This window comes from Lycium barbarum, chromosome 8 (assembly GCF_019175385.1).
Source record: "Lycium barbarum isolate Lr01 chromosome 8, ASM1917538v2, whole genome shotgun sequence".
Classification (NCBI taxonomy): Eukaryota; Viridiplantae; Streptophyta; class Magnoliopsida; order Solanales; family Solanaceae; genus Lycium; species Lycium barbarum.
The window spans coordinates 24,669,629-24,693,271 of record NC_083344.1 but is presented as its reverse complement, the minus strand read 5'-3'; positions in this window follow the sequence as shown (position 1 = coordinate 24,693,271).

Below are 23,643 nucleotides of genomic sequence, written 5' to 3'. Positions count from 1 at the left end.
CGAATGCTTCTGGCCAAGATGTGAAAGAGGCCATTAATTTGTTGACTCAGTTGGTTGCGGCCCAGGCTCAGAGGCAAAGTTCAGGGCATGGTGATAGGGCTGTTAGTGCAAGGGCCCGTGATTTCATTACTTTGAACCCTCCGGAATTCTTTGGGTCAAAACCTGAGGAGGATCCTCAGGAATTTATTGATGGTATGCTAAGGACGTTACGATTGATGCATGCTTCAGACACCGAGTCGGTGGAACTAGCGTCATATAGATTGAGAGATGTCTCGATCTGGTGGTATACAGTATGGATGGCTTCACGGGGAGCCAACGCACCTCCCCCGGTATGGCAAGAGTTTGTTGATGCTTTGCTCCGTCATTATATGACTCCAGAAGTTCGGCGGGCTAGGGCCGATAAATTTTTGAACTTGAGGCAAGAAAGCATGAGTGCCCTAGAGTATAGCCTCCGTTTTAACTCTTTGGCTAGGAATGCTTTGGCCATGGTAGCAGATATGGGCGACAGGGTATACCGATTTGTAAAGGGCCTAGGGCCCCATCTGATGGATAAATGCTTGACTGCGTCCCTTCAGAACGGTATGGATATTACACGCATTTAGGCACATACTCAGAACTTAGAGGAAAGCCTACAGCAACGGAGAAGTGAACGTGAACAGGATAGAGGACATAGCAAGAGGGCCAGATCTTCGGGCCCAGTAAGTGAGTCCAGAGGCGGATACAGGCAACAGTTCCCTAGACATTCGGGCTATTCTATAACCAGTGCACCTCCACAGTTTTCAGGCCAGAGCCTTGATAGATCTACTCATCCCGGGCCGAGTCAGAGTTATTCGGGGTCCCAGTTTAGAGGTGATTTAGGACAGTCAAGGCCACCTATACCACGATGTTCCCAGTGTGGGAAATCGCATTGGGGTCAATGCCGATTGGGTTCAGATGTTTGCTATTCATGTGGTCGACCAGGCCATATTATGCGTGATTGCCCCTCAGTACATGGTAGAGGTAGGACCCAACCATCAGGGTCGGTAGCCGGATCTTCGGCATCTGTACGCCCTACGGGGCCAGTTTCACATGCGCCAGTCGGCCATGGTAGAGGTAGAGGCAGAGCTCCCAGTACTAGCAGCCCTCAGCACCGTATTTATGCCTTGGCTAGATGCCAAGATCTGGAGTCTTCTCCTGACGTGGTCACAGGTATATTTTCGGTATTCTCTCATGATGTATATGCTTTGATTGATCCGGGCTCCACGTTATCATATGTTACTCCTTATATTGCGGGTTAATTTATAGTCGAGCCGGAGTCGATCAAACCTTTTGAGGTGTCCACACCCGTGGGTGAATCGGTAATAGCTAGCCGAGTATATAGGGATTGTATAGTCACGATTTGTGACCGTCATACCATGATTGATTTGCATGAGCTAGAAATGGTAGATTTTGATGTTATTATGGGCATGGATTGGTTGGCTTCTTGTTATGCCAATGTTGATTGCCGAATGAAGATGGTTCGTTTCTAGTTTCCGGGAGAACCAGTCTTAGAATGGAAAGGGAATGCGGCATCACCAAAAGGTAGATTTATTTCCTATCTAAAGGCAAGGAAGATGATCATGAAAGGATGTATTTATCATCTAGTGCGAGTTCAAGATGTAGAAGCCGAATCGCCGACTCTTCAGTTAGTTCCCGCAGTGAACGAATTTCCGGATGTGTTCCCGAAAGAGCTTCCAGGCCTTCCTCCCGAACGGGAGATTGATTTTACCATTGATGTGTTGCCAGGCACCACACCTATATCTATTCCTCCATATAGAATGGCACCCACAGAATTGAAAGAGTTGAAGGAGAAATTGAAGGACTTGCTTGATAAAGGCTTCATTAGGCCTAGTTCATCCCCGTGGGGAGCACCCGTATTGTTCGTCCGAAAGAAAGATGGCTCCCTGAGAATGTGCATTGATTATAGGCAATTGAATAAAGTAACGATTAAGAATAAATATCCTCTCCCAAGGATTGATGACTTGTTTGATCAATTGCAAGACGCCAAATGGTTTTCAAAGATTGATTTGAGGTCCGGGTTTCATCAAGTGAGAGTTAGGGAGAAAGATATCCCTAAGACAGCCTTCAGAATGAGATATGGTCATTTTGAATTTCGGGTGATGTCATTTGGGCTAACTAATACGCCAGCGGTATTTATGGATTTGATGAATAATGTGTTCAGGTCCTTTCTGGACTTATTTGTAATCGTATTCATTGATGATATTTTGGTGTATTCTAGATCCGAAGCAGAACATGCGGATCATTTGCGTATTGTCCTTGGAGTTCTTCGAACTCGAGAATTGTTTGCAAAGTTTTCCAAATGTGAGTTCTGGTTGAACTTAGTGGCATTTTTAGGGCATATTGTGGCAGCCGATGGTATTCGAGTGGATAGTCAAAAGATTGAGGCCGTGAAGACTTGGCCAAGACCCACAACTCCTACAGAGGTTCGGAGCTTTCTGGGCTTAGCAGGTTATTACAGGAGATTCGTTGAAGGTTTTTCCTCTATTTCGGCACCACTCATAAAGTTGACACAGAAATCAGCCAAGTTTCAATGGACAGATGCTTTTGAACGTAGTTTCCAAGAGTTAAAGGGTCGGTTGACTTCTGCCCCAGTTCTGACACTTCCAGAGGGATTGGAAGGATACGTTGTGTATTGCGACGCTTCAGGTGTTGGGCTAGGCTGTGTGTTGATGCAACATGGCAAAGTGATTGCATATGCTTCAAGGCAATTGCAGAAACATGAGCAGAATTATCATACCCATGACTTAGAATTGGCCGCGGTGGTCCATGCATTAAAGATATGGAGACATTACTTATATGGTGTCCACGTGGATATTTACACAGATCATAAGAGTCTTCAATACATCTTCAAGCAGAAAGAGTTGAATTTGCGGCAATGACGATGGCTAGAGTTGCTAAAAGACTATGATGTTGAGATCCTGTACCACCCCGGAAAGGCAAATGTTGTGGCTGATGCTTTTAGCCGTAGGTCGATGGGAAGTCTAAGTGATTTACGACCAGAAAAGAAAGAGATGGCCCGTGAGCTTCAACAGTTAGCTAGCCTAGGAGTCCGAGTAGTGGACTCAGGTAGCAGCAGAGCTACTATTCAGAATTCAGCAGTTTCATCGCTAGTAGCGGAAGTAAAAGAGCGACAATATGAGGATCCCATCCTAATGCAGTACAGAGATACACTCCCTCAGAAAGAGGAGTCATCGTTTGATATTTCAGGAGATGGAGTTCTCCGATGCCGAGGCAGGTTATGTGTCCCTGATGTGGCAGGTCTACGCCACCGGATTTTGAGAGAAGCTCATTGTTCCCGTTACTCCATTCACCTGGAGCGACGAAGATGTATCATGATCTTAAGTCCATATATTGGTGGAATGGGATGAAGAAAGATATAGCGGAGTTTGTAGCTCAATGTCCAAATTGCTAACAAGTGAAAATCGAGCACCAAAAGCCGGGGGGATTATTGCAAGCTATAGAAATCCCGACGTGGAAGTGGGAAGTGATTAATATGGATTTCATTTCAGGCTTACCCCGTTCTCGACGTAAATATGATTCCATATGGGTGATCGTGGATAGACTTACCAAATCAGCTCATTTCTTACCGGTCAGGACGACCTATGTGGCAGAAGATTATGCAAAGCTTTATCTTAAAGAGATAGTGAGACTTCACGGTGTTCCAGTATCTATTATCTCCGATAGAGGAACTCAGTTTACAACCAAGTTTTGGAGGTCTTTCCAAGAGGGTTTAGGGACCCAAGTGCGCCTTAGCACGACATTTCATCCACATACCGATGGGCAGGCTGAACGTACTATTCAGACTCTGGAGGATATGTTGCGAGCATGTATGATAGACTTTGGAGGAAATTGGGATGATCATTTGCCACTCATTGAATTTGCCTATAATAATAGTTACCATTCCAGCATTCAAATGGCACCGTGTGAGGCTTTATATGGGCGAAAGTGTAGATCCCCGATTGGGTGGTTCGAAACAGGAGAGGCCTAGTTGATAGGGCCAGACTTGGTCCAGCAAGCTATAGAGAAGGTCAAGCTCATACAAGGTCGGTTGTTAGTGGCTCAAAGTCGTCAAAAGTCTTATACAGATAATCGTCGAAGGGACTTAGAGTTCGAAGTGAAAGATTGGGTATTCTTGAAAGTGTCGCCGATGAAGGGCGTAATGAGATTTGGCAAAAAAGGGAAGATCAGTCCCCGGTATGTTGGGCCATATGAAATTGTACGCAAGATAGGCAAAGTGGCCTATGAGCTAGATCTACCTTCCGAATTGGAGTCAGTTCATCCAGTATTCCACGTCTCGATGCTTCGAAAATGTATCGGAGATCCTACTAGGATCGTCCCAGTAAATGATGTACAAGTGACAGAGAAATTGACTTATGAAGAAGTACCCATTGCCATATTAGATAGGCAAGTACGGAGGCTTAGAAACAAAGAAGTGGCCTCAGTTAAGGTTCTATGGAGAAGCAGTAAACGAGAGGAAATGACGTGGGAAGCGGAAGCGAGCATGCGATCTAAATACCCACATTTATTCCAGCCTTTGGACGAGGGCCAAGATGAGACGTCAAAATCATAAGGTATGTATAATTCCCTTTTTATGCTTTTGGGTCGTGTGTGGCCAAATTTGGTATGCTATTGTGTTGTGGCCCTGTGAGGCATCGATATTATGGGTTGTGGTGACAGGTTGGTAGCGCCATATTATAGGCGAAACTCTGGCGAAATTTGTTTTAGAATTCCCGAGTACTTTAGCATTCGAGGACGAATGTTCTTAAGGGGGGAAGAATGTTACACCTCGGAAAATTTCCCGTTGGAGCGCAAGTAAATGGACTAGTAATGCATGCAAATGGATGTGGACGATTAGAATGAGAAGTCTAAGAAATACGAAAAGTTGCAGATTTGAAATCTGCCCAGTGGTCGTAAAGTGCCACTGGGCAGATTTGAGGATATACACGTTTTCAAGGATATTTGAGGATCAACAACATAAAACAAGGTGAATCAAGAGTAAGAACATCATCAAAGATAATCTAGGTCAAGAAATCCAAATGGAGAAAAATTAGGGTTTTGCTCAAAGTGGAGTATTATTAACCAAAGCTTGTTCCTACAACTTCTAAGGTAAGATTCATGATTTTTACGTGATGTTTAAGGTATTGAAGAGTTGAAATACATGGATTATAAAATATGGTCAAGTTGGTCGTGAATGATGAATAGTGACATTTTGAGGAATAGTTTGAATTGAATCATGAATGTTGTTATGTTGTGATATGAATGCATTATAAATGGTACTAAGATCATGAACTAGACACTTTAGACGAATGGACGAAGTTGGATGTTATGACCATGAATATGGGTGAATTAGAGGCAAATTAAGGTATCTAAATAATGTGGATAACGTGAATGACTAATGGCCATTGTTATGATATTAATGAAGGTATAGACGCTAGCATTGGAAGGAAGCGCGCAAGTGTAGAATAGTCCGACGAAAAGGTATGTAAGGCTAACCCTTCTTTCATAAGGCATGGTTCCTTGGCCAAACTCTTAAATCCTCTATATGAGTATGTTGTATTAAAATGATTGACACTCCGAGCTCATAAGCTCACGATCCTCGATATGTGCTACGATTGTACTACGCACCCCATATGACGAGTAAGCATAAGATATAAATGTAGCGAAAATGATGATGATAGTGATGATGATCATAATAATAATGATGCTAAAGGTGCCTACGGGCTATTATACTTACATGTGCCTATGAAGGGCTATAATGACACCCCGAGCTTATAACGCCGGGTAGGATATATGTATATGAATATGTATAAAGTATGTATATGATTACAAAACCCCCGCACACCTCTGCAGATGGTACGGATAACCCTGAAGCCTTGGTAGGGCCAGGTATGAGTAACCTTGAGCCTTGGTTGGCCAAGTATGTATGAAACACCGATCCTATGAGGTCGGGTATGCTATGTAAATGCTATGTATATGAAATGACTATGTATATAATATGAATATGAATGTGATAAGACTATGTATAAGAATACGAATAAGGACATGTATACGAATATGAGCACAAGTATGGTACGAACATTATTATGGAATACAGATGATGACGTAGGTGTACTAATATGTATGAAAAAATGGAAAGTCCTACGAAAGGCAGGTAAGTACTATGACGATGATATTATTGTCTCCCCTCCTATGCTATTTCATATGTTGTTCATTATGCTTATATATCGATGTTGATCATGCTTTACATACTCAGTACATTCTTCGTACTGACGTCCTTTTGTTGTGGACGCTGCGTCATGCCCGCAGGTGCACAGGGAGACAGACTTGATCCATAGCTGCTTATTCAGAGATTGCATAGCAGAGCTCCATTTCTTTCGGAGCCGTAACTTTTGGGTACTTATTCTTTTGTGTATGTAATTATGGGCATAGCGGGGTCCTGTCCCGCTCATGTTATATGTTATACTCTTCTTAGAGGCTCGTAGTCACGTGTATATGGTTAGATATGTCAGGCCTTGTCGGCCTATATTTTGTATGTCATTTTGTTGGCCTTGTCGGCCCATGTACATTGTTGTGGCACAGATGCCTATGATGATTAAAGATGTTGTCGTCCAATGGGACTAGTTGATGAATGAATGGAAATGTATGTCTAATTACGTGGCTCACCTAGATGTAAGCATAAGAGTAAGCTAAGAGGGTGCCTGGGTGGGCTAGCACCGGGTGCTCCCCGCGGCCCCGAGTCGGGTCATGACAAGTGGTGATCATGCCTGGCCCTCTCGGCTCGGTGTAAACATCACAACCCGCATTAGCGGTGACTTGCCCGGCCATATAGGCGCGATGGAATCATACGCAGCCCGCATTAGCGGTGACATGCCCGGCCATATAGGCGCGGTGGAATCTTATCATCAAAACATCAATCATAACACGTCGTTATTATACATCTCAAGCCATAGCATTATGTTATCATTTCTTAGAGTTCCATGTATCCCATAGTGTTACAAGTTAGCATTACTTATCATCTTGTTGTCATAACATACAATAGCATTAAGAGTATTCATTAGGCTTTAAGACAATCATACTATGTCGGGGTGACGTAAGGTCGTGAATCCCCGATTGTATTACGAACATTTATGAGTATCATGCCTCGCCTTGAAGGGAAGAAAACGTAAGGCGAGTGTTGACAATAATAGCATCATTAGCATTATAGGAACCTCATGCCACAATTTCTTGAGTCTCTAGACTCTAGCTCATTGTCATCACTATCATGCTCATAGGGGATTTAATATATAGAAGGACTCTTAAGCTTCATCTTATAGAAGGATTTGTGGAAAGCTTGAAGGATTCATGCCTTTTGAAAGAAGAGTTAAGCCTCACATACCTTTTTCGTTTAAGCAATTTAGCGCCTGCTTATTCTCCTTCAATATCAAGTCTCTACCTTCAAAAAGAGGATTCATACGATCGTTAGTTAACCAACTATAAGAACGCACTATTATTTCTAGAGAAAATTGGGCAGTACTTCCTTTGTTTATACTACTTATCCCATCTTCCATATCAACTCCCAACACTTACAACAACAATCACAATATAGCAATCAATAATCATCATTCATATACAATAACCACGATCCACCATTTCTCTTCATTTTTCCCACATTTATGGTTGCAGGTTCGCTATCGTATTTTCCCACATATCACACTTATCTCATGGTCTACATGTCATTTATAACGTATTCATACTCACAACACACTAACATTCATGATTCAATCCAACTATCATTCAACTATGGCACTATTCACATTTTATGACCCATTTGCTACGCTCTTCTATAATCCAAGTGTCTTAGCGTATAAATACTTCAATCATTATGAGAGAGTCATAAAACTTACCTTAGATGGTGTAGGAACAAGTCTTGAGTAGCAATACTCTTTTATACTAAAAACCCTACTTCACTTCCTTTGCATTTTCTTGATGTAGATGAATTTTTGATGAGTTTCACACTCTTGATTTCATAGATTTGGTGTTGTTGATCTCAAATTTCCACTTGGATTCTTGTATTGGAAGAATTTTGGAAGGTTCTAGAGAGATGTTGGGTCGTGGAGAGAGAAGAGGAAATAAGATAAAATGAACTTGGGTCCTTATTTAAAAATTGAAATCTGTCCCAACATCATTATACGGTCCATTATACGGTCCGTATAAATTTATACATTCCGTATAATCGACCGTAAAACTGCTCCAATGACTATCCTTTTCCTGTGTCAACTTGACGGTACATTATACGGGGGCCGTATAATTTTATACGGTCCGTATAATTGACCGTAAAATCATCCCTTCAGCAACCTCATTCTGCCTCATTCTGTGACTCTTTTACGGTCCATTATACGGCCGTATAATGTTATACGGTCCGTATAATTGACCGTATAACCCATCAGTTTACTGAGTCTTATTCTCGTCATTTCGTTTGACCTCCGATCCTTATGGAACCTTCTTAACGATTACTTAGCACCTCAATACCAGTCTAAAGGACGTTGTCCCTCGTCAAAACACCATATACGTCATACCCTTCATTGGCCTAATCACTGTACGCTAGCGGGGGAAATTTCCAAGGTTTAACAGGGGCATGACAAAGACCCCAATTTTCCCCAATCAAACTCGGATAAAATCGATAACCAATGAAAATAATCATGGGGAAACACCAAAATAAAGGTTAGATACTTACCCCCTCGTTAAGACGAGAACAACACCGCAAAAATCACCTCAAACAGAGCTCCCAAACTTGTAAGAAAAGTAACTAAATCCCGAACAAGTGGAGAAAGAAAACGCAACAGTTGTTTCAGTCCAAACTAGGTACTGATTGATCACGAAGCTCACTTTTGACCAGTCCAATAAATCCTAGTGAAATTCCACCCAAGATAGCCTTTTGAATCACGCAATTTGGTCTTAAAATGAGAGAGATATGATGTTTTCATGTTTTGGAAAGAATTCAGAATTTTTAAGGGCAAACTTGGGGGAAAATCGTAATTTTTAGCAAAATTTACACCAGAAATCAGAGGTAAAATTCTTTGGTAAAATGGCCATATCTCCTTCATACGATGGTGAAACGCGATGAGTCTTGTTGCTATAGCTCCGAAATTACGATACGGATACGGTTCAATCGAAATACGAAGGTCGTTTGCTCATTATGGTACCCTTTTTGCTCAAAATGATGTTGAAACAAAAAATAAACACCATCCAACCCAAACACATCCGAAACTCATCGGAATCTAACCGAAATTTTTGGAAAAGTCCAAAATCATCATACAAACCTGCTTGAACTCTCAAAACATCCAAACGGGACCGTCTTGACCCGATTTTGACCGTGGTCAACTCCAAATCATCTAAAAAGCTAGTTTCTCAACCAACCACCTAAATCACACCCGAACCTCTCATGAATCGAACCAACGACTCAAATAAGTCATAAATCACATTCTGGACCTAAAGAAACTATCTAAATTCGATTACGGGCATGTTTACCCAAACATAAACTTTTGGTCAAACTTCTCAAACTTAAGCCTTCAAAATTCCAAAACTTAGATTTTCTTTTCCGATTCACATCCGATCACCTCGGGAATGGAGCCACCCATCCCCACAAGCCATAAACATCAAACGAAGCTAACAGAAATAACAAATCTCCGATCCAGGTCTTATTTCTTCCCGTGACCATCTTTTCACCATAAATAGGCATATTAAATATTAAAACCGACTAAATTGTCAAAAACAAACCAAACGAATTCTAAAATTAGGTTTGTCAATTTTTATAGATCATAAATAATATTCCAAATTTAACGGAATCTTCAGATCGCCAATCAGAGTATGTTTTCCCACAATAAACAATTTATCCAAATAATTGAATGTAAAAATTTACAAAGTGAAACCTTTTTCCAAAGTGGACCAAATGATATCCGTTTGACTTGAAATTTGGCTAGCAAGTCGAAATAATTATAACGGAGCTTCTAGAACAGATGACACACAAACTAAAGCACTGGTTCTCAAAACGACCGACAGGGTCGTTACACGGCCCGTACAATAAAGTACGGTCCGTATTTATGCTCGTATAACTACGACCCAGGATACGGTCCGTATAACTTTATACGGGCCAGTTTTTGGTCGTATTTCCTTATCGACCTTATTTCTTTTCAACACTTGATTTTTTGCTTCATTCCAAGTTCACACACCACACAATACACATATTTCATGGTCTTACCTTCCTATTGGGGTTGGGTTGCTCAAAATTCACCCATTTTGTCAAAAAATTGGCGGGCATAACAATTTCGGATTTCCTAAATAGAAATCATCTATCGAAATGCCCTCAGACTCTGTGGGGTTTCGATTTACTCATCCCCATGAATCTTAAACCACATTAATATGCTCACCCCAACCAAAATTTCATTAACCACACTTATTTTTCTTTTTCTTTTTCGATTAAACCCTAGGTTCAAATCATGGTAATCATTCTACTAACTAAATCATACCAAAAGGTGCAAAGTAGAGGTGATAAGAGCATTAACATACCTGTGATGATGAACTTGTTGAGCGAGTTACTGAGAACTAAGGGAAAACAAAATTCAAGACAGAGCAAAGGGTCGTGTCAACGATTGATAGTAGGTGGATGAGGATTTGGATGATTTTTCTTTTTGTGATGGATGTATAGGAATTTAAGGGATGATTTTCTTGTTATATAGATTGAAGTTCATGGGTTTAGTGGGAGTGAAAAATGGGAATGGTGTTAAAGTTTTGTGAAATGGGGGAAGAGGGAAAGTTGTGGGTTTTAATTTAAAACTCTTCACTGGTCCGACTTGGAATACGGTCCGTACTTATTTCTTAGATATGTACCTGGTCTTTAATGATGTGGCATAGCATAAATACAGACCGTATTTCTAACCGTATTTTGAAGTACGGACCGTATTTCTAACCCTTTTTTGAAGTACGGTCCGCATTTTGTGGGCATATTTTCAGTTTTCTTTTCTCCCATTTTACGCCCATAGAAACAGACCGTAAAACGAAATATGGTCCGTACTTCCCGATAGTATTTCTTTCATTGCACAAAACAGTGAGTAAATTTTTTGTTTATCATCGATACGACTTAAAAGTACGTTCCGTATAAATAAATATGGATCGTTTTTCTGCCTTTCACACTTAACTTTTCCTGCACCAAAGCAAACGTCAAACCACACAAAAGCTACTAAAACTACAAAATGCAACAAAAGAAAAATACAGGAATTTAAAACCTTGGGTTGCCTCCCAAGCAGTGCTTGATTTAATGTTGCGGCTCGGTAGTGTTTCCGTTTTACTCCGGGTCAGGAGTGTAGCCATGCTTCAGCCTGTGTCTGTCAACGATCCTATCTCTATCAAAGCACCAATGGTGGTTCTTCGCACTCTGGCCATTCACCCTAAATGTTCGAGTTCCATCTTTGGACTTCAATTACATTGAGCCGTTAGGTGAAATACTCACCACTTGCAAAGGTCCGGACCATCTGGATTTCAATATGCTCGGGACGAGCTTTAGCCTTAAGTTATACAACAGGACATCATCAACCTTCTAGAAGTCTCACTTGAGGATCTTGACATTATGGTAATATTTCATCTTCTCCTTGTACAAGGCCGCACTTTCATAGGCATGGTACCGGAATTCATCCATTTCGTTCATTAGAAACGACCTTAGCTTGGTTGCTTTTTCCCAGTCCATGTTCAACTTCTTCAGTGCCCACAAGGCCTTGTGTTCAAGTTCGACTGGCAGATGGCACACCTTGCCAAAAACCAGCCTATAAGGGGAAGTCCCCATAGGCGTTTTAAATGCTGTTCTGTAAGCCCAAAGAGCATCATCAAGTTTCCGATTCCAATCTGTCCTGTTTGCATTGACCGTCTTCGCCAAGATACTCTTTATCTCCCGATAGGAGACTTCTACCTGGCCACTAGTTTCCGGGGGATATGGAGTGGCCACTCGGTGATTGACACCATATTTATTGGGGTATTGTGGATGATATGGAGTAACCTAGTTGATACGCTCAAATTACACCTATTAAATGGCGTGAAGCAGACGATGTCAAATATAGTAACTCAACCAGGTTGGGGTCAAATCCCACAGGGAATAGGGTCCGAAAAGGTTACTAAATTAGTTAAGTAATTTATTGCGGTCTAATTTCGTATTCCGTTAAGGTTGTAAAGGATTGTTTGTTCACTAACTAATTTGCTTTTCATTGTAATAAATGGATTAAAGAAACCAAGGTTGTGTCCCCCTTTAGATGGAGTGTATGCTATGGGTATTAGTCTTGATACGCTTCTAATGGATTGTTATAAGAATGCACTTAACCTCTAATTGATCCCTAATATTTCCCAATAATTAAGGACTATTTCTCTTTATGATTTTCCCAAGTATAAAAGAGTGGATATGATGAACGATTAATATGTGCCAAGTAAATTCATCTTATTCCTAAGCAAATTTATTAAATAAGGGTTAACGCCCTGAGTTCTTGTTATTTATCCCTACCAAACCCTACTCACTTTCCCAAGTAAAGTAAGGTTTATGGCTTAAGTTAATGTTTGCAACCATCAAGTAGTAATTAAGAACGAAGAATAAATAATACCCTAACAACCCATTATGCATATATCAAGAATAATAACCCATTCACATAACACCCATCCTTGGGTTCACAACCTTAGTTTGAAATTTGGCTACTCATATTGAAGAACGAGCAACAAAATATTAAAGAATTCATAAGGCTTATGTATTGAATAAAGAAGATGATGTAAATTGTATTCTGTCTCAAAAGCTTCAAAACAATAAAGTATTCAATGATATCCAGTCAAAAGACAAATTCTGACAATGAATAATAAATAAAACCCTACGAGAAACTATTTATAAGGTCTCAAAAACACGAAATTACAACTGACGAAATTTCCCCTGAAGGCATAAGATACGGTCCGTACAATTAAGTACGGAGCGTATATCAATATTACGTTCACTGACTCCTTGTCTAGGTCAAGATTTACGTGCCACTTATACGGACCGTATTTAGAAGTACGGTCAGTATCGTTCTTCCTTCAGTTCTTCTTCTCTTCAAATTACTAACTAAGATACGGTCCGTATATAAAGTTACGGACCGGAACACTAGTCCGTAATCATCAACATCCAAAAGATGGGCTTCTGTTTCTTGCCATGCCAATTACACCCAATAATACGACCCGTACAAATAAGTACGGTTCGTACTTCTCCATCTTTTTGTGCCAGCTTATGCATTTTCGTTGTTTTTGTCTTTCCAACCTCAAATTACATAAAATACACAAAAACACATCAAAACGACACCTGCTTAAAAACAAGTAAAACTTCTCGTCAAAAGGCATCAAGTGTGCCTTAATTTCATGGCACATCAACAACCCCAACTTAAAGTCTTTGCTTGTTCTCAAGCAAGCTACACAACTAGGTTACTATTGTTACGTCCCGTATTTTATACATTGGGACAATCCGGATTAACTATGATAAGTTAGGGCCAAGACCTTTCCGGGACATGAAGTCGGGACTTTTGACCTTTGATTTCATTTTAAGACATAGGTTGTACATGAAATTGTTGGCATGGAACACTTAAGAAAAGTTGGGACCAAAAGTCATATATTTGGAAGTTAAAAATCTTGCAAAAGAGGCCCTTTGGCCGTGTGGCTTTGAAAGTGATCCCACACACTTTGTGGCCAATTTTAAATGGTCCAACACATGTGTGGGCCATGGACACTTGGAGGGTTCATTTAGGAGCCTAAAAGATGACTTCTAAGTCATCTTCTATCATTCTACACTTAGCAAAAATCAAGAAGTTGAAGAGCAACAACAACAACCATTCGGCCAAGCCTAAGAAAAACCAAGTCCAATTTTAGCCATTCCAAAAATATTTCTTTGGTGCAAATCCACTAATTGAAGGTCCCTAAGTAACGTGGAAGTGTTGTTGGAGCGATCAAACCATCCGTCTAGTAGATTGCAAACCCTAGCCTATTTGTGGAGTTGAAGAAGAAAGGTAAGATTTGATCTTGTTTTATGCGTTGTGAACGTTTTATGCATGTTGTAGTATGTTAATATGGATGAAATTTGTGAAATATAGTAAGTTGGAGGTGAGTCGTGTATGGTGTGTATGGTCGTGTAGATGTGTGTGTTGTGATTGGGTTGATGAATTGATTCTATGTAGCATATTTAGTTGTGTAGTGTGGAGAAAAGAATAAGAATCATCAATATATGTATATGTGTAGTGTGGCCGAATGTAGATCATATTGCATGACAAGAATGGGTTATGGTTGTGTTTTCGGGTTTGGGATTGTTTTTCGGGAAAATTGGAGCAATTGTTGGATTGTTGGAAATATTGTGTAAATTGTTTAAAATGTCCTTGAATATTGTTGATATGGGTTCGGGTTGGTAATTCAATGTATGAGCGGTAATGTGGCTTGAATGTAAGCCGTCTAATTGAATATTATGAATGTTGTAGAATGATGTAAAAGAGAGTTATTAATGTTATATTGCCTTTCAGATTGGTCATTGGAGTTGTTAGGTTGGTTATTGTTGTTGTGATTGTTTATTTGGCCGAGTTAAATTCTCGGGGTTGGCCTATTTACAGGGGAAATGCTGCCCAAATTTCTGTAGAATTGAGTGTTAGTTTGGAATAAATCGCCTAAGTGCCTATGTCTAATGTTTGATATTCGTTGACGTATTTGTAGACCTTGGGGAGCCCGAGGCGTAGGTTGGGATTAGTTTGAGTTGGGCTAGCTTGGAGCGCGTACGAGGTATGTAAAGCTCAAACCTTCCTGCTTTTGGCATGCCTTAGTTATAAATAGATTATGTCACGAGCCTCTAGGAAATTCTAAATTCGCAATCCGAGCACGTTATGACTCTTATATATATTTCTTGGCATTCGTATGTTTGATGTGATGAAATATGAACCCTTATGTCTTTGAAACAATTGATTTCCAAGTGTTGCACAAAAAGTTTTGTTTTAAAGAATTCCGTAACTATGGACGCCGTATCTTTCACATAAAGGCTCGGATTGCTACGATATTTTCGTAAGAGTTTGCATGGCGTATGATGAGTATGTTCTCCATAGGCGGGCCCGGCTCGGGTCGATACCCGTCCATGGGTCCCGCGACTTTCCTTTATGTAATTCGGAAGACTTTTGAAAGAATTTGGTATGACTATTATTTTGATTCTCAAGTATGGTCATTTTACTTATATTTGAGTCCAGGATAATGATTTTATGCATATGGTTACTCACGACTCTGCTCGTGCGTTCTGTTATATATTTCGCCGAGTCCCGGGCTGGTTCTGTTGTCATCCGCACTTTGATATACTCCGGTGTTATGCTGTGTTTATGGTTCACCGAGCCACTCACTAGAGAGTCGGGTTCCACTTATATTGGGCGTTATGCTGTGTATGGCGTTATGTTGTGTTATGATGTGTGACGGGGACACGGAGATGTGAAACCTTCTGGTGTTATGTTGTGTTATAGCGCCATCGACGGGCGGGCGACCATATTTTCTGTGCCCTATGCATGACTTATATTTTGAGAGTAAACATTTTGATATTTTGGACTTGCACTTATTTTCTGTACTTCTATTTCGTTTATGCCTCAGATTTGTTTTCTGTACCTTGTGCTTTGCATACTCAGTACATATTTCGTACTGACCCCCTTTCTTCGGGGGGCTGCGTTTCATGCCCACAGGTACAGACGCACAGTTTGGTGATCCACCAGTTTAGGACACCCTCTTCTGCTGTTTGGAGTGCTCCTCTTATTCCGGAGCCTACATTTTGGTATATATACTCGTTCGTTGCATATGTATATATTTGTTCAGGGGTACGGCGGGGCCCTGTCCCGCCATATGATTCGGTTGGTCTGTTTAGAGGTCTGTAGACGTATATGTGGGTTTGTGCCTACTTCTGTACTGATGTGTTTGTATGATCCCACTCGCCATGGCAGCCTTGTCGGCGTGCACTTGTATATGTTTTGGGCCGTTGCGCCATTTGATATCCTTGTCGGCTTCTGATATATATATATATATATGGTTGTGTTGAAATGTGTCTGATACAGTTTGATATAATTTGAGGCAGTGTGTGATATTTGTGCCTGTATACGCTATCTGTATGTGATTCGGATTGGATGAGTGTGTTCGGGTGCCCAGTTCGGGCACTAGTCACGGCCTACGGGGTTGGGTCGTAACAACTATCAACTAGGTCTTTTATTATCCGCCTTACTCCATTTAATAGGTGTAATTTGACATAGTTATTGGGGTATTGTGGATGCTATGGAGTGGCCACCCGATGATCAACACCATATTTGTCAAGCAGTACCGCAAATGCCTTGTTACAGAAGTGCGTACCACTGTCACCGATGATCGCCCGTAGGGTGCCAAATCGGGTGAAGATGTTTTTCTTGAGAAAGGTGGTGACACTCTTCCCTTCATTATTGGGTAAAGCCACTGCTTCTACCTACTTCGAGACATAATCAACAACCACTAATATGTGTTTCATGCCACCTGAACTCACAAAGGGCCCCATGAAATCAATGCCCCAAACATCAAATAGCTCAACTTCCATCACAAAATTCATAGGCATCTCGTGCCTCTTAGCAATCACCTATTGATGTTGACATTGATCACATGACTTCACTATCAAGTTTGCATCATGATAAAGCGTCGGCCAGTAATACCCACACTCGATCACTTTAGCCGCAGTTCGATTTCCACTATGATGACCCCTGTCAGGAGAGTCATGGTAGGCTTTCAGAATATCCATCACTTCAGTTTTTAGAACACAACGCCGAATGATGTTGTCGGCACATGTCCAGAACAAGTACGGCTTATTCTAATAGTATTGACGAGAGTTCCTCAAGAACTTTTTTTTCTTATATGTCTTGATTTCATAGGGAATAAGACCAGTCACCAAAAAGTTGGTGATATTTGCATACCATGGTGCTACATCAGACGACACTGCTAGAACCCTCTCATATGGGAATGCATCGTCTATATCATCATCCTCTGACGGTCTCCCAGCTTCCTCAAGCCGTGAGAGATGATCTGCAACTTGATTTTCGGACCCCTTATGATCTTTCACCTCGAAGTCAAATTCTTGTGGTAGGAGGACCCATATAATCAACCGTGGCTTTGCATCCTTCTTTGCCATCAGATACCTCAATGTTGTATGATCAGTGTATACAACCACTTTGGACCCTGATAGATAGGCCCAAAATTTCTCAAACACATAGACTATAGCAAGCAGCTCTTGCTCAGTAACAGTATAGTTAATCTGCGCCCCATTGAGCATTTTACTGGCATAGTAGATCGGGTGCATGATCATATTATGCCTTTAATCAAGTACAACACCGATAGCAAAACCGCTCGCATCACACATCAACTTGAATAGTAGTGACCAATCTGGAGAAACAATAATATGAGCAGAAGTAAGTCGCTCCTTCAACTCGTCAAACGCCCTGCGACATTTCTCATCGAAATCAAACTTAGCCTCTTTTTCAAGAAGCTTGCGCATAGGGTTAGCAATATTGGAGAAATCCTTAATAAAATGCTGATAGAACCCGGTGTGCCCCAAGAAACTTTGGACTCCTTTCACTGAGATGGGTGGAGGAAGCTAGGCAATGACATCTATTTTGGCTTGATCAACCTCAATCCCCTTTTCAGAGATTTTGTGGCCGAGGACGATCCCTTCCTTTACCATAAAATGGAACTTCGCCCAGCTAAGAACAAGATTAGTCTCTTCACATCTCTTTAGCACTCGACCCTAGTGGTCAAGACATTCGTCAAATGAATCACCCACAACAAAACATCTATGAAGACCTCCAAGAAGTCTTTAACCATATCCGAGAAGATAGACATCATACACTGCTGAAACATAGCCGGCGCATTACAAAGGACAAACGACATCCTACTAAAAGCAATTATCCCATAATGACAAGTGAAATTAGTCTTCTCCTGGTCTTCTAGAGTAATATTTGTCTGATTATAGCCGGAATACCCATCTAAGAAGCAATAGTATGACCTTCCCGCCAGGCGATCAAGCATCTGATCAATAAAAGGCATTTTGGTCCTTGCAAGTTGCAGAATTCAGCTTTCGATAATTCATACAGACATGCCACCCGGTAACAATTCTAGTTGGAATGAACTCGTTCTTAGCATTAGACACCACTGTGATGCCTCTCTTCTTCGGAACACATTTTAGTGAGGTCACCTATTTACTATCTGCAATAGGATAAACAACTCCAGCATCTAACCCCTTAATAATCTGTTTCTTGACCACCTCTTGCATAGGTGGATTAAATCTTCTTTGATGTTTAGCACTCGGTGTGCTATCCTACTCGAGCTGAATTTACTGCTCACAAATACCAGAAGGAATACCCCAAATATCAACAATGGTCCACCCAATCGTACGTCTATACTCTCGCAAAATCTCCAACAACTTCTTTTCTTGCTCATCATTCAATAATGCAGAGACAATCACTAGAAAAGTATTATTTGGACCAAGAAACTCATACCTCAGATGCGAAAGAAGCTGCTTAAGCTCAAGCTTAGACAACTCAACAATGGATGGATTCACTGGAGGTGTTACACCTCAAACATTTCCCCGCGAACGTACAGTGGATAGGCTAACAAAGGTCATAGCGTATACGATGTTTTAATAAGAAGGGAACGATGTTTGACGACCCTAAGTAAGATTCCAAAGGCAATTACAATAAGAGATAGGTTATGCTCCATAATGACTAACTACAGGTTCTGAAAATGTGCAAAGTTGCAGATTTGCACTTTGGCCAGTTGATCGTAAAATGAAATACGAACCATAAAGTGGTATACGGCCCGTAAACTGCCATGTCGTATTTCAATTTCCAGAACTTCAACTTTCTGTCAAATGCTTAAATGATTATAGGCGACTTGAAATACGGATCGTAAACTGAGATACGGCCCGTAAACTGTGTTCGTAAATCACCATGTCTCCGCCTGACTTTCTGGTTCTGTTATGATTAATTACGTCCACGAAATACGGCTCGTAAACTGGAATACGTACCGTAAACTAAGTTTACGACCATTGTGCACTTTCGACTACTATTCATTTCAAATCAGATTTTAAGTCATTAAAAAGGAGGCTCAAGCTCATTAATTCATTTCATGTTCACACCCCTTCTCTCTGAAACATCTCTCTACATTTATTCCACAAGAATTCATGGATTATTAGTGATCAACAACATAAACCAAGTGAATCAAGTGTAAGAAAACCCATTGAAGATCATTCAAGCCAAGAAATCCCAATGGAGATGAACTAAAGTTTTTGCTCAAGTGGAGTATTATTAACCAAGGCTTGTTCCTACAACATCTAAGGTAAGATTTATGGTATTTCTATGTTGTTTAAGGTAATTGAGAGTTGAGATACTTGGATTGTAGAAGGGTATAGAAAAATGGGTCATGAATGTGGAATAGTGCCATTTTAAGAAATAGCTTGAATTGAGTTATGATTCTTGATGTGTTGTGATGTAAATATGTTATAAATGATGTTGAGAACATGATATGAGCAATGTATGTGAATGGACGTCGTCGTGTGTTATGGCCATGGATATGGATGATTGAAAGTAAGTCTAGAATATGGATAATGTGGATGAATAATGACTATCGCTATAGTATTGTGAATGTATTATTGATGTTTGGGAGTTGATATACGCTATAGAGGAATGTCGTGTAAATAGAGGAGACGTTGCCCGATTTTCTCTAGTGTTTTGTCATGTGTGCAAGCTATCGATTCTAATGATAGTATGACTTTAATGAAGGTAGAGACGTGAGCTTCGGAGGAGAACGTGCAAGTGTAGAATAGTTGAACGGAAAGGTATGTAAGGCTAACCCTTCTTTCATAAGGCATGGTTCTTTGGCCAAACGTCTAAATCTTCTATAAGACTATGATATCTTTCAAATGATTTGATCTTCCGAGCTTGTAAGCTCACGATTCTTCATACGCTACGATTGTACTAAGTTCCTCGTATGACGAGTAAGCCGATAAAGATAGATGTGATGAACGACGATAATAGTGACAATGATATGGAAGATGACTATAGTAGTAATAGCGATGACGATAACGATGACGACGATGATAGTAATTATGATAGTAAAGATACTTATGAGCTATTATGTATATGTATCTATGTATGACTATTATGGAACCCCGAGCTTATGAGGCCGGGTAGGATATGTAAATAAATATGCATATGATTATGTAATGCGCGCACACCTCTGCAGATGGTACGGATAACCCTGACGCCTTGGTAAGGCCTGGTATGTGTAACCTTGAGCCTTGGTTGGCCAAGTATGTATGAAACACCGATCCTGCATGGACGGTTATGCTATGTAAATGCTATGTATATGATATGATTGTGTATATGACATAGACACGAGTATGTATACGAATACGAGTACAAATATGGAACGGATACGATTATGGGTACGAATATGGATATATGTACACAAATACGCATCAGAAATGGAAATTCCTATGAAAGGCAAGTAAGTGCTTATGACGATGATATTACTATGTCCCATCCCGTGCTATCTTTCATGTTGCTTATTATGCTTATACATTGATATTGATCATGCTTTACATACTCAGTACATTCTTCGTACTGACGTCCCTTTTGTTTGTAGACGCTGCGTCATGCCCGCAGGTGTACAGGGAGACAGGATTGACCCATAGCTACATTCTCAGGGAATACATAGTAGAGCTCCATTTCATTCGGAGCTTTAGCTTTTGGGTACTTATTCTTTTATGTATATAATTATGGGCATAGCGGGGTCCTGTCCCGCTTGGGTGATATGTTACACTCTCTTTAGAGGCTCGTAGACATATGTATGTGGTAGGGTATATGTGGCCTTGCCAGCCTATATTTTGTATATCTTTTGTTAGCCTTGTCGGCTCATGTACATTGACATGGTATAGATGCCAATGATGATATAAAGGCATTGTTGTCCAATGGGACTAGTACGACTGATGAATAGAAATGCATGTTTAATTATGTGGCTCACCGAGATAAAAGTGTAAGTGCAAGCCAAGGGATGCCGGGGTGGGCTAGCACCGGGCGCTCGTCGCGGCCCCCCTAGACGGGTCGTGACAAAAGTGTTATCAGAGCAGTTCAGTCCTAGGGTGTGTCTACGGGCCGTGTCTAGTAGAGTCTTGGTTGTGGGTGTGTTGCGCGCCACACTTATAAACAAGAAGCTGTGGGCATTTTAGGAATGATTGACCTTCTTTCCTCATAAGAATCGTGCGATAGAGCTATGATGTAAGAAATTCTTATCCCTTAATCGTGTGCTGTGTATTTCAGAAATTCCTGTAAAAGAAAGGCTACAGCAGCCCAAAAGGGCAAGACGGTGGCAGAAAAGCAGGCTGAAAGAGCACCGCCACCGGTAGTAGAGGAAAGTGAGTCCTAGAGTGCGGCTCAATCTCAGTCCTCCCGTTCAGTACCTATATTAGAGGAGCGTGAGGGAGCCTCAGCCCCAGCTCCAGCACCTCCGGCTCCTCCACCTGATGCTTCAGGCTAAGATGTAAAAGAGGCCATACATTTGCTTACTCAGTTGGTTACCGCTCAGACTCTGCGGCAAAGTGCAGGGCAAGGTGATAGGGCTGTTAGTGCAAGGGCCCGGGACTTCATTACTTTGAACCATTCGGAATTGTTTGGATCAAAGCCGGAGGAGGACCCTCAGGATTTTATTGATGGTATGTTGAGGATGCTTCGACTGATACCAAATCGGTGGAGTTAGCGTCGTATAGGCTGAGAGATGTCTCGATCCAGTGGTACATGGTTTGGATGGCTTCACGTGGGGCCAATCCACCTCTCCCGGTATGGCAAGAGTTTGTTGATGCTTTCCTCCGACACTATATGCCTCGAGAAGTTCGGTGAGCTAGAGCCGATAAGTTCTTAAATTTGAGGCAAGGTAGCATGAGTGCTCTAGAGTATAGTCTCCACTTCAATTCCTTGGCGAGGTATGCTTCGGCTATGGTAGCGGATATGGGTGACCGAGTGCACCGATTTGTGAAAGGCCTAGGGCCGCATTTGATGGATAGGTGCTTGACTGCATCTCTTCAGGACAACACGGATATTGCATGCATTCAGGCTCATGCTCAGAACTTAGAAGAAAGTTTACAACAACAGAGAAGTGAACGCGAACAGGATAGGGTTCATAGCAAGAGGGCCAGATATTCAAGTCCGATGAGTGAGTTCAGAGGTGGGCACAGACAGCAGATTTCTAGGCTCTCAGGATATTCTATGACTAGTGCACCTCCACGGTTTTCCGGCTAGAGATTCGATAGATCTATTCGTTCCGGGCCGAGTCAGAGTTATTCGGGGTCTTAGTTTAGAGATGATTCGGGTCAGGCAAGGCCACCCGCACTATGATGTTCCCAGTGTGGGAAATTGCATTGGGGTCGATGCCGATTGGGTTCAGATGTTTGCTATTCATATGGTCGACCAGGCCATATCATGCGTGATTGCCCCTCAATTCATGGTAGAGGTAGGAACCAGCCTTCAGGGTCGGTATCCTGGTCTTCAGCATCTGTGCGCCCTATGGGGCCAGGTTCACATGCGCCAGTTGGCCATGGTAGAGGCAGAGGGAGAGTCCCCAGTTCTAGCGGTCCTAAGCACCGTGTTTATGCTTTGGCCGGACGCCAAGATCTTGAGTCTTCTCCTGACGTGGTCACATGTATATTATCGGTATTATCTCATGATGTATATGCTTTGATTGATCCGGGTTCCATATTGTCATATGTTACTCCATATATTACGGGTCGATTTAGAGTTGAACCGGAGTCGATCAAACCTTTTGAGGTGTCTACACCCGTTGGAGAATCGGTAGTAGCTAGCCGAGTATATAGAAATTGTGTAATTGTGATTCCTGGTCGTCGTACTATGATTGACTTGCATGAGTTAGAAATGGTGGATTTTAATGTTATTATGGGCATGGATTGGTTGGCTTCTTGCTACGCCAATGTTGATTGTAGAATGAAAATGGTTTGTTTCCAATTTCTGGAAGAACTAGTTTTAGAATGGAAAGGAAATACGGCGTCACCAAAAGGTAGGTTTATTTCCTATCTAAAGGCAAGGAAAATGATCACGAAAGGTTGCATTTACCATCTAGTTCGAGTTCAAGATGTAGAAGCTGAATCACCGACTCTTCAGTCAGTTCCTGTAGTAAATGGATTTCCGGATGTGTTCCCGGAAGAGCTTCCAGGCCTTCCTCCAGAGCGGGAGATTGATTTTGCTATTGATGTATTGCCAGGCACCAAGCCTATATCTATTACTCCTTATAGAATGGCACCCGCAGAATTGAAAGAGTTGAAGGAGCAGTTGAAAAATTTGCTTGATAAAGGCTTTATTAGGCCTAGTTCATCCCCGTGGGGAGCACCCGTATTGTTTGTCCGAAAGAAAGATGGCTCCTTGAGAATGGGCATCGATTATCGACAATTGAATAAGGTGACGATTAAGAATAACTATCCTCTCCCGAGGATTGATGACTTATTTGATCAATTGCAAGGTGCCAAATGGTTTTCAAAGGTCGATTTGAGGTCCG